Here is a 13,477-nt window from a genome sequence, read left to right on the forward strand (position 1 = left end):
GTGCAAATTTGCAGATTTTGGGTAAAAAAAAAAAAAAAAAAGGCTCCAAAAATAGGCAATCAGCAAGTTTGCACCATTACGTTCACACTCGGCTTCTAATGTTTTGGTCGCGTACGTGTCACCGATTCTATTCTCAGGGAGTCAAAGTCTGCGATGTGAGACCAGAAGGCCGCTAGTGGTCCTCCTAGGCTTGATGATGACGTGATGGGATTAGACTTTATGCAAGCGCAGCGTGAGGACACGTAGGCTGCCCTGTCACAACCTGCACTCTTCTTCCATGGAACGTGTGCTCCGCCAATGAGTGAACAACATGGCTGACTCCCTGCCAGGGTGCAGAGAGACTGAAAACCATTGCAGCCAAAGAAGGAAAGAAAGAAGCGAGGACGTCCTGGCGCCGACACGTCCCGTCGAACGGCCAAGCTGGTTTTCACAACAAAACGCCAAAGGCTTCCAAGGTGCAGCGTCACCGCAGGAAGCTGCCGACGTCTTTGACAAATAGGAATCATCAAAAAGGGGAATGTCAAGGGAAGCTAGAGCTGACATCATTATAGTGAAATACAACTCAGGAAGCTCTGCTAAATTTTCCAGCGCACAGCAGCACCACTGCAGGCTCACCGCAACAGGGACTTAACCAGTGAGGTTCACGGCTGGTGAGGCACCAACTCCTATGGAGCTTTTTTTCTATTAACGCGCGTTAATAGATTATATAAACTGAAAAACATTTGTGGTCTTACCTTTTATTTGTATGTGAAGTACAGTACATGTGCCCTATCCTTCTCCAGGAAAAAGTTCTGATACTTTGTTGTAAAAGTCTGATCCCCTTCTGTTGAGCTTGGTTGAATTCATTCAATCATTCAGCAGAGCATAAAAATATCTTTAAAAATATCTATAACTTGTTGCTGACTCCATCTGGCGCTGCTGTTTGTGTATTTCAGTAAAGTTGCAACACCGTTGGCTTTTCCTCTCTATGGAAGGACAGCAGCGAAAAAGACCTTCCAGCTCACACACGCCCCCGCTGTTTCAGGATGAGGAGAGTACTGCAGTGCCTGCACTACCGATTAGCATAAAATAATGATGTCACAGACGGTAGGCTCGCCTGCACACTAAGGCGAGGGGAAATGCGTGCGACAGCCTCATCTGACGTTTCTGCCCTGTACTATACGATCAGGAAATGTGCAAATTCAGCGATTTTTACTTTTGTTTAAAGATTCATTTGAAAACAATCCTGTTTACTGATGAGGGCCGTGCAACCTTTGGTGGTCCGGATGGATGAAGTAGAGTATGGCCAGCATATCTCAACAAGGCTGTGACGTCAGCAAGGAGGTGGCTGAGTCATGTTTTGGATCGGAATCATTGGGAGAGAGCTGGTAAGTCCTTAATGGTCGTTGAAGGTGTGAAAATGACCTCAGCAAAGTATTTAGAGTTTCTCACTGACCACTTTCTTTCATGGTACAATATGAAGAGCCGTACCTTCTGTACCAAAATGACCTTCATGCATGACAATGCTACAAGGCTATTCTGATATCTGGCAAAGGAATTCGAGCAGAAACTCTCCAAAAACTCACAAGTTCAGTATAAGACTCGTGAAGGCATCTTATGTTAAAATGTAACTTGGCTTGTTAAAATGTTCCTGATTAAAATAACTTTTGCGAAGGGATAGGAGGGCACCGGGCCGATGGCGGAGCACGGGGCGGAGAGAGGCAGGCGGCGGCTGCGGAACAAACCTGCCCCGAAGCCCGCCCACGCACCCTGCCCGGAACTCCCTTCAGGATGGCCAGCAACACCTGGACAACGTGGGCAGGTTACCGTGGGGTAGAGGACGGCTTACCGCCCATTCCCGCATCTGCACGACTGTTGTACGAGTGGCACAGACTGTGCAGAGAAACCAGGTCCACCGGCCGTCGGCAAGGTGCCCCAACCCACCATTGGGAGAAAGGGGAATGGAGTATAAACACTGAGGACAGCACTAGCATCTCTATTGCGTCGCTTCTACTGCACTAAAATATGTGCAATAAACTCTGTCCTTCAGCTAAAAACTCTGAAATGACACTTCAGTGGTACCTCAGTTAACGTCCGCCCTGGTTTATCGGTTAACATCCAAAATTTATGCTAAAATGTTTCCTTGGTTTGCATTCGCCCACCTGGTTAGCGAGCAGCATGACAAACTGTTGTATTTGTCCTGCTCGGTTTGTTTTACGCAGCCATCTTGGATCACAAGACAAAATCTGGTGATACTTACGCAGCCATGTCACAACATCAAACATCAACCAGGGGCTGTCACATGACTTGTCCCCTCCTGATTGGCTGTCCCCCAGGTGCAAGCAATGCCGTGTCTGGCGGCTGACGACGACTCAAGCGGCACACAAGAACCGCATTTACCACCTTTATTTTGAATTCTGGATAAACAAGTCAGTGGTAAGATGCTTGCACATTTAGCTTTGACTTTTAGCCACCATTGCATTTTAAGCCGCGAGTTTGTGTGAAAAACGCCACTTGTTTGACAGTGCCGATCGCGCCCTGAACTCCATTTATAAAATGTGCTTTTTCTCATTTACTTGTTTGTTAATTTATTATTTTATGACTAATGGAAAAGTGTTATCACTGGCTTAAGTTTTTGTTGTGTTACCTTGATTTCGGCTGCATTAATTTCTTTATCGTGCCCATTTTAGTGTATTTGCAATGGTTGCTAGACACAACGTTAACCAGTGGTGGAACATGAACGCTCGTGTGATTGATGGAAATCCTATAGAATCCATGAACAGAATTATGTATGAATTATTTGGAATAAGCTTCATTGCCATACTGAACTGAAATGTGAATTATTAAATAACTTGTTTACCGGTAAACCTTTTGACAATGTGAATATGAAATATTAATGCATGTTTTCTGCATAAAGCTAGGTAAAAGTGATGTTAAATGCTTGTTTCTGCATCACATATGTCAGGTTTTTGGCATTTTTTTTTTTATGTAAAACCGTGCATGTTAAAAATGCTTTTACTGGCCCATGAGTGCATTAACAGTAAAAAAAAAAAAAAAAAAAAAAAAAGGGATTGCCCTCCAAGCATAAGCTCCTCTCTTCCCCGTCCCTCTTTGCAAAACTAGGTAACAGTGATGTTAAATGCTCAGTTGGATTTGTAATTATTTTTGCATCATTTTCGGCATGTAAATCTATAATTATGGTGTATAAAATGTGTTTTATGTTAACATTTTTGGGTGTCTGCAATGGATTAACTGGATTTAGTTCATTTTTTAAGGAAAAACTTGCCTTGGTTAGAGTCCATTTTGGTTTGAGTCAGACCTTCTGGAATGGATTAATGACGCTAACCAAGGCACCAAGTATATACCCTACTCACAAAGTTAGCATTATTGGGCTTTTGGGTGAAATTACAGGATCACTGGCTTATACAGTACATTCACGTAAAAACATGCGTAAACTTTAATTATAAACCATAAAAATGTCACTTCCCATAGATATTGGTGTATAACATTTATACACAACATTTATGTAACTTATACAAGCCACTGCAAGCGCTAACGAAGCCCTTAAATCAGAGCGCAGCTGAACGTTTTAATCGGACCTCTGGCGGCCAAAGCTGGCCTGCAGGGAGCCGACAACATACATCAGACCCGACAGGGCGGCCCGAGGCCCTCGTGCGTGTGTGTGTGTGTGCGTGTGTAGCTTTAGGGACCACCCCCTCATCCCTCCCTACTGCAGGTGCACGATGGCGTCACGGTTGGAAGGATTTTCCGCTGTCGAGGTTTGGATTGGATGTTTTACTGACGTTTTGTAAGATTCAGTTCAAGTTTGATGAAGACACGTGGAAGTGGAGCCTGTTCAGTTCACAGATAAAAGGTTCCAGAAGGCGTCATTGGAAGAACGTGTCATTTAATCGGGATTTTCACCAATATTGTCATGTCAGAAGTTGGCACAATGGACGTCTTCAACAGATGCGAGTCCAACAAGGAGAAAGATCCCCTGGACGCTTCCCCTCCCTTGTAAGGAAAACTGAAATCGCATCTTGGATGACATGAGGGTGCTCAACCGTGCCTCATTTGGACTCCATCTGCACGCTCGATCAACGGCGCTCCGCTTGTCCGCCGGTCCTGACGGATCCTGCAGCGACACTCGACGACCACGGCGGGGAATGTCGCCTTTGTCCCGCTGCGAGCTTCACTGCGGATACAACAAGAGTCCGGTTGCAATCCAGTTCCCATTCCGGTCCAAAGCAAAGACGTCTCCCTTTGGTCGGCTAAGGTTTCGGCCCATTTGGACGGTACCGTGTTGTGGCTCGCCGGAGGACGCGTGTTTGGAAAGGCGCAAATATCAGTGGAGTCCTGGTGAACTTTGACTGTTTAGTCCTGCGTTTGACACTTTAGGCCATTGGGGATCAGTCCTGCGCTCCTTTTTTTTTTGTGAGCGATAAATATCTCCCTGAAAGTGTTTGTGCTGCAGCTCGCTCGGAGGCTAAACATCTTCCCCGACCGAGCGCGTTCAGAAACATTTGACGTCAGAGAGCTTTGATTCAAATCACATGTTCCCTTGAAAAGCTACATCCCAGGTCGAACGGCTTCGTCTATGTTTGTGTTTCACGTTTCACCAGACGATCATATCTTTGTACACCAGAGAGTTACTAGCAAGTACGCTAACACCCATAACACTAATCATCTTCATTTCGCATGTAAATATTAGTTTTCGTGTTGATCTGCACTACTATTTACAGTTACCTTCCTTGCCTGCCAGCATATGGTGAATTTACACGTCCATAACACTCAAGGCTCGCTCCTCCCCCTGCAAATGCTCCTGCTAGCTGGACGTTGGCATTCCCCTCCGATTTCGGATCAACGTTTGCATTAGGTATTCGTTTCAGCTCCAGAACCCTCCCCTTCACTCTTCAAATGCTGACGGAAGCTAACAGGCTGACTGCAAAAAGCACAATGCAGGTTTAAGCCCTCAATATGCCTCACACACTCATTACAATATGACACTTTTTTAAAGTTTTTTTTTTATATTTCAACTTTATGCTCCTAAAATTACATTATTTTCCCTCATAATATTACAAGTTCATTCTCGTAAAATTGCGATTTTTTTTTTTTGTTAGACTATGACTTTTTTTTCTTTTACACTTTGACTTAATTCTCGTAAAATCACAGCTGTTTTTTTCCATTTCTGTAGTTGCTGTTGGTGTTTTTTTCTTTCTTCTTGTAAATTCTCTTCTTGGAATATGTTGACTTTATTCCTGTAACATTGTAACGTTTTCCACAGCCAAATTTTTCAAGAACTACAACTTTATTTAGCTTGGTTAATATTACAACTTTTTGCTCCAATTAGGTTCTTTCTCTTTAATATTCCACATTTGCTACAAGATTTTGTTACTAAAACTATTCTTCTTGTAAAATCCCAACTTTTTCTCATTAGATAACTATTTTTTTGCATAATATTTTGACATTATTCTTGTAACATTACGGCTGATTATTTCATTTTTGATGCTGTTATTTTTTTTCTTATTAAGTGAAAAAGAATATTTTAGAATGTGCCTTGGGCCAATTAAAAAAAAACAGCCGCGGGCCACACTTGGGCCGCCCCCGACATAAGCCATCTGTGAGGCGGTCCCATCGATCAGTCAACTTCCTGTTAACTGTTTGTTGGTGTATTGTGTGATCTGGTTTCAACCAGTCTTGGCCAGGTGGCTGGGTGTCCCAACCAGGAGACAGGAAGTGTGTGTGTGTGTGTGTGTGTGTGTGTGTGTGTGTGCGTGTGTGTGTGTGCAAGATAGCTACAAGAAAAGGTTCCGCTTGTTCCTGCCAAAGATGGCATTGAGTTCTGCATCATACTTTTGCAGCAAACACGTCTCAGCACTTATTTACAGCAGAGGGAAAATATTCCATTCCTAACACCAGCATGACAACCGTACCAGCGAGCTAGAAGGCGTTTCTCCAGGGCGCGTCTACATAATCGAGACTGAAACAATTTCCCATTGCATATACACCCGTGTTCACCTCGCTGCAGGTTTTGAGGCAACTGTGGCGCGTTCAAGGACCGCCGAACAATCAAGAAGTTAACGTGTAAAAATTGTGGGCTTTCTGACAATACAGTGCATGTTTGTTGTTCAACAGGGGTGTCCAAAGTGCGGCCCAGGGTCCATTTGCAGCCCGCGACTGTTTTTTTTATTGGCCTGCGGCACATTCTAAAAATATCATTTAACAAGAAAACTAAAAAAAAAACCAAAAAAAAAAAGAAAAGGAAAATCAGCAGTAATTTTACAAGAATAAAGTCAAAATATTCAGAGAAAAAAGTAATAATTTTATGAGAATAACGTTGCGATATTATGAGGAAAAATAACGTCATTATAGTAGCATTAAGTTGAAATATTAAAGAAAAAAGATGGAATAGTTTTAAAGTCGTAATATTATGACAAGCAAACAAAACAAAATAAAGTTGGAATACTTGGAAAATTAAGTTGTGGAAAAAGTTATACTGCCATGAAAATAAAGTTAAAATATGGGAATAAAGTTTTAATTACAAGAAGAAAATTTACAAGATGAAAGTTGAAATAGTTGAAAAAAAAAAAAGACAACAGCAGAAAGGAAAAGACTGCAAATTCATGAGAATAAAGTCAAAATATTAAGAAAAAAACGTTGTAGTCTAACAAAAACAGCTCACAATTTTATGAGAATAAACTTGTAATATTATCAGGAAAAATAAAGTAATTTTAACAGCATAAAGTTTAAATATCGAAGAAGAAATTGTTTTTTTTAAGTGGTAATAGTATTAGACAAAAACTAAACAAAAAAATGTCATTTTTGTAAAATTCAGTTGGGGAAAAGTTATAACATTATGGGAGTAAAATAATGTTGAAATATTTGAACATTTTTTAAAAAGACAACAGCTGAAATGCAAAAAAGCTGTAATTTTATGAGAATAAAGTCAAAATATTAAGAGAAACAAGTCGTCTTCTAAAACAAAAAAGTCACAATTTTATCAGAATAAACTTGTAATATTAAGAGGAAAAATAATGTTAAATGAAGGAATTGGTTACGTATATTTTAAAAGTCATCATATTACGAGGAACAAACAAGACAAAATAAAGTTGTCATTTTGGAAAATTAGGCTGGGGAAAAGTTATAATATTGTGGGAATAAAAAAATAATCCTAATATTACGAGAATAAAATTTACAAAGATTGTGTCAGAAGAAAGGTGAAATATTTTGAAAATGTTCAAAAAATCATCAGCAAAAATGGGAGAAAAGAGCAAAGAGTGAAGGTGATATGAATGAAAGGCTTTTTCAGCTTTATGACAAAGCTGAGATGAAATATATATACTGTAACTTGTTAGCATGTCTACATGTGTTGCTTTATGAAATATCACATTTTTCATGTGGCCCTCGCTGGAAAAACCTTTGGACACCCCTGCTGTACATTTTACCCGTATTACGTCACGTATTTATAAAGCATTACTGACTTAGGGTGAATGCGATGTGTTTTTTTCGGCCTATTTTCGGAGAAAAATAAAATCTAGATGAAGCAATTTGAGTAGAAATTGCGTGTGAATGCTGCAGTTGAACTGAAATGTAGAATGACATCGTGTTGACATCTTTTCACCGAATGAGGATCGAACCAGCAACCGCCAGGTAGCGCTCACCGGGGAGCTTTTGGTGGATTTCCTTCAAAGCAACCTTGACAAGCTGACCTCCACGTGTCCCGCCAGCTATCATAGCACGTACCGTATCTGCCAACTATTGCGGTCGTCCACCTCTGAGCGACGCCCCCTGCTTCTCCGTGATGAGTCCCAGCTGCGCGCCGTCGTGGTGGCGAAGAAGCTCTCCAGCCCGCACATCAAATGGAGAAAACTCATGAAAGAGAAGATCGCAGTCGCTGGTCAGAATCAACATGACATCACACCATCGGAACCAAATTATGTCTCGCACTTAGCGCAGGGCTCGCCATCGGAGGACCGGAAACACCCGTGACCCTTTCTCTTTCATCCTTCGCTCGCGTACACATGTTGATCTCCCCGCTAGTTGTTGTCACATGTGACTTCCAACACGGAACATCTTACTTAGCCACGAGACTTCCAGTGCAGAAGAAGCTGCTCGACCTGGTTGGTGAACCCAGGGAGGATGGGGACACCTTTGAAGAAAGTCTCCCCACAAGCTGTTCTAGCTTTAAGTGGGGGTGGGTATGTGAACATTTCAGCGAGTTTAACCAGGAGTCCGGTGTCAAGCTTGCTAGCTAGCTCATTATCCCGCTCGTGACAAGGAACAGGTGCTTGTGAGGTCAAAAGGAGGGCCTGGCATGTTGAGTGGGCGCTGGAAGACGCCACCTTCTCGCTCCATCAGCAGCCTCCTTTGAGTCTGAGAAGGAGCTTCTCTCGCTAATTAAATTAGGCAGAGGCCATCCAGCAAACAGGCTGAGAAGTTTCTTTGTGCTTTGTGCAGTTTGTCCGGCACCTCAACAAGCTAACCGTCAACACCTGCTAGTCGTAAAAAAAATCACTCCATAGGGGGACCTGAGTGTACATTAGACATAGGTTTGACAAATGGGATCCCCCCGTATTTAGAAAAAAAAGTATGCATCCCGTATTACTGTGAGAATGAAAAATAGTTTGTAAAATGTGGATGGAATTAATGAATGACAAGACATTTTACGGCAAACGTATTCCCAGTCCGCATTTCAGAAATATGGTGGTATATGTAAAATATGGTGGTGGTAGTGTGATGGCCTGGGGCTGTTGTGCTGCTTCAAGACCTGGAAGACTTGCTGTGATAAATGGAAGCATGAATTCTGCTGAAGGAGAATGTCCGTCCATCTGTTGGTGACCTCAAGCTGAAAGCAACTTGGGTTCTGCAGCAGGACAATGATCCAAAACACACCAGCAAGTCCACCTCTGAATGGATGAAGAAAAACAAAATGAAGACTTTGGAGTGGCCTAGTCCAAGTCCTGACCTGAATCCTATTGAGATGCTGTGGCATGACCTTAAAAAGGTGCTTCAGGCTGGAAAAGCCTCCAGTGTGGCTGAATGACAACAATTCTGCAAAGTTAAGGGGGTCATTTAATTCATCCACAAAAAAGGCAGAATTGAACAAAAATGAAGTAAATACGTGTTAAAGTGTAAATAAACAGAATGATTACAGCAGGTTAGAGGATCGAACCATTTTTTGACCACAAATCGGCGACTATGCCGGCTGGGGTTTACCAAACTTCTTGTTGTCTTTGCTGTAGCAGCAACACAAGTGTACTTTTCAGTGTCATTACTAAACTGCGTTTGATGCAAAGAAAAAATCCAGCAGAAGGCGTTCTAAATCAGCAGGCTAATGTTCCCGAGACGCGCGCTAAAGCTTGAATTGAAAAACCTGTTGACATGTTGCGTGGGGACGTCGAAAAGCTTGACGGAACTGCCATGAGGAGTTTCACGGGAGGTTGCCACACGAGGGAATGAGGATGCTTCCGGGCCTTCTGCAAACATCCCGCTGATGGATGCAACAGGCCGGAGGCTCGGCTGGAATTATTTCCGGTAAAGCGTCCGTCCGCCTGTACTGCTTTAAATGCCATCACTGGAAGGGGGGGATAAGTCTACTTGTAAGAGTTCTTCTGGGTCGCTGTAGGGACCCATCCCAGACGTGGATTACAGTCTGCTTTGTTCATCATGCGTCCCGCGTGCGTTGCTTTTTAATAACGAGCGTGGGTGCAAGCCACTGAGCAGAAAAAGCAGCCTGCTGGAAGGCTGGAGGAGAAACTTTTATCATGCAGAAATTTTCCCTTTACTTTGTCTGACAGGCTCATCCATGATGTCATCATTCATGCAGCTCATCAGCATCAGAGACGTTATTATTATCAAAGATTTTTTTAATTTTTTTTATTTGTGGGAATTGAAACTAGGGGTTTCGCATACTGAAAAATCAATCATGTTGTACACAGTGGTGTGGAAAAGTGTTCCCCCCCTTCCTCATTTCTTATTTGTTTGCATGTTTGTCACACTTACATGTTTCAGATCATCAATAAATTTAAATATTAGTCGATGACAACACAACACCATGGTGGATAATGGCTCTCACTGTGGTTTGCTGGAGTCCCAAATGGCTTTATAACCTTTTCCAGACTGATAGATCTCCGTTAAGTTATGTTTTAACAGGGGGGGGACAATCACTTTTTTACACACTTTTTTCTCCCTTAATAATAAAAAAAATTCATTTGAAAACTACATTTTGTGTTCAGTTGTGTTGTCATTGACTAAATATTTAAAATTGTTTGATGATCTGAAACATTGAAGTGTGACAAACGTGCAAAAAAAATAAGAAATCAGGAAGGGGGCAAACACCTTTTCCCCCCCACTGTAAAGGAAACAGCCTCCATCTGAAGCTTTGTGTTGTCGGTGACAAAACATGTTATTAATATGTACCTTTTCTCCTTAAAGTGCACTTTTTTGCTCATTTTTCCATTTAAAAGTGCCATTTTACAAACATCGACCAGTTGTATTTGTTGTGAAATTGACTTTTTTTCTTGGAAGAGTAACACACTTTTTTCTTAATATTATAACTTTATTGTCCTCCTATTTTGACGTTATTCCCGTAAAATTACTGCTCTTTTTTTTTTTTGCTGTTGTTTTTTTTTTTTTTAAGTTTTCCTGTTTAATTGTATTTTTTGGACACTTTGTACATACATGAATTAAAGCATTTTCCTTTATACCAAAATTGTCAGTTTTTGTTGCCGCCTCACTAACCGTGCATTTCTTTATTGAGTGCGGCTGCTAAATAAGCCGTCACGGGACCGCAGAAAGTTGCGAGTGCTGTCAAATTGATAAAGAAGGTGAGAAACACAACTGAATTCAAGAAAGGAGTGATTGCAAAGTACGAAGATGCCGCCTCCTGCCGCTCCGTCATCGCCAACAAGAGTCTTTTCGGCATGTCAATCTATAATTATTCTCTATAAAATACTTTTATTCATATTTTTGGGTGTCTGGAACAATTCATTGGAATTACGTGATTCCTTTTGGGAAAGGTTTCTTCAAAAGGTTTCTTGAAATTAACCATGAAAACCCGAGGAAGCACTGAATTTTGTTAGTTCAAAATGTGATCACAGGAAAACGCCACTCAGGTGATGATATGTAAATGTATTTACTCTGCTGATTATTATCTTTAACATTATCATTCTAACAATAATGGTAACTGGATGAAGCAATGTCAGGAGAAATTGCGTGCCGTGAAATGTAGAATCCATCCCTTTTCGTATACGTTTTGTCCTCATTAGCGCTACGGACAAGCTGGAGCTGAAATGTAGAATGAATGTTGAAATATCCTAGAAATGTGCTGAAATCCATTCGCCGTCTGAGGATCGAACCAGGAAGCATCAGGTCGGGAGACGACCACTCTTCGGCCTGAGCCGTGCCACCATGTGACGGAAAATGACAAGAAATAATGGAAATCCAACTAGAGCAAGCAATTTCTATTGAAACTGCATGCGAATGCCGAAATGAAATATCTTAGAAATGTATTCACCAACGGAGGATCGAACCAACAAGCATCAGGTTGGGAGACGACCACTTTACAGTATATCACCTGAGCCATGCCACCGTGCACAGAATCAGCAGAATGTTAAATGTAACGATAAATGTAAAACTAATTTCCACCAATAGGGGATGATGTTGAAATTGTCCACTCATTTTCACTTGGAAAAATGTCACACAAAATATTGAATTATAGAAAATGGGGGTATTGATCGAAAAGTCCTGATAGGTTGGTTTGGTTTGAATCGGTCAAGAAACAAGTTAACAGAAAAAAAGGGCAGAATTTGAAATGTCGGAGGATTGAACCAGCCAACAAGGCCAAGCAGGCCAGTAGAAGACGACACAATTTTAATGGAAAAAAATGGCACCAAAATGTTGTATTATGGAAAATGTGGGAATATTTTAAAAAGTCCTGATAGATCGACCACATGTCCGAAATGAGCTGAACATTTTTATTTTGGAATGGTTTCAATCAATCGAGAAATGTGGGAGGAGTTAACAGACAAATACATTGCGGAATTTGAAATGCTTGAATGTTGTAGGATCGAACCACCAACCATCGGGTTGGGAGACCCGGGACGTGCCACCGTGCACAGAACAAGCAGGACGTTACATGTAACATTAAATATAACATGGATTTCCACCAATAGGGGGCGACACTGAAATTCTCCATTCATTTTCAATGGGAAAAATGTCACAGAAAATATTGAATTATGAAAAATGTGGCGATTTTTAGAAAAGTCCTGATAAGTATCCTACATGTCCTGAATGAGCTGAACATTTTGATGTTGGAATGGTTTGAATCGGCCGAGAAATAAGTTAACGGACAAAAAAAAAAAACAGAACTTGAAATGGCAGAGGATCGAACCAGCAACCATCGTGTTGTGAGACAACCACTCTCCAGACAACCACTCCACAACCTGAGCCATGCCACTGTGTGCAGAAGAAGCAGAATGTTACATGTTACGTTAAATGTAACGTGAATTTCCACCAGCAGGGGGCGCCTATTCATTTTCAATGTTAAAACAGTCACAGAAAATACTGAATGATAAAAAATCTGGATATTTTTTGAAAAGTTATGATAGGTATCCTAAATGAGGTCAACATTTGATGTTGGAATGCGTCGTATCGGTCGAAAAACTAGTTAATGGACATCTGAAATGTCAGAGGATCGAACCAGCAACCATTATGTTGCGAGACAACCACTCTACCACCTGAGCCATGCCACTGTGCCCAGAAAAAGCAGAATGTTACATGTAACGTTAAATGTAACATGAATTTCCACCAGCAGGGGGCGCCAAATAAATTGCCTATTCATTTTCAATGTTAAAAAAAGTCACAGAAAACACTGAATGAGGAAAAATCTGGTTATTTTTTGAAAAGTCATGACAGGTATCCTAAATAAAGCGAACCTTTGATGTTTGACGGTTTGAATCGACGAAAATGAATTAATGGACATTAAAAATGTCAGAGGATCGAACCAGCAACGACCAATCTACCACCGGAGCCATGTCACCCTGTAGAATACATTGACTGTTACAGTAATGGAAAATGTGAATGATTTTCCACCAGTAGGGGGTGCCAAATAAATGACTTACTCATTTCCAGTGGGAAAACTGTCAGAGAAAGTATGAAATTACAAAGAACTCTTTCCTGAAAAGTCCTGATACATAGCCACCGTGTCCCGAATGAGCTGAACATTTTGACGTCGAATTGGTTTGAATGGACAAAAAACGAGGCAGAATAAGAAGAAGTAGAGAAATAAATGGATGACAAAATGTGTCAAATTTGGTGTGAATGCTGGGTATTCACAGAGAAACATGACCAAAGGGACCAAAGGGGTCCAAATACTTCCATTAGCACCTGAAGCTGCGCCCTGAGCTCTTTCAGACATAAAGCTTGGTCACCAGGAACCGGAATGTAAAGTACGAGTGGAGTTTCCAGCTGAGGAAAAGGTTTTGTCCCAATCCCAAAA

The sequence above is a fragment of the Dunckerocampus dactyliophorus genome, chromosome 15 (genome assembly GCF_027744805.1).
Source record: "Dunckerocampus dactyliophorus isolate RoL2022-P2 chromosome 15, RoL_Ddac_1.1, whole genome shotgun sequence".
Classification (NCBI taxonomy): domain Eukaryota; kingdom Metazoa; phylum Chordata; class Actinopteri; order Syngnathiformes; family Syngnathidae; genus Dunckerocampus; species Dunckerocampus dactyliophorus.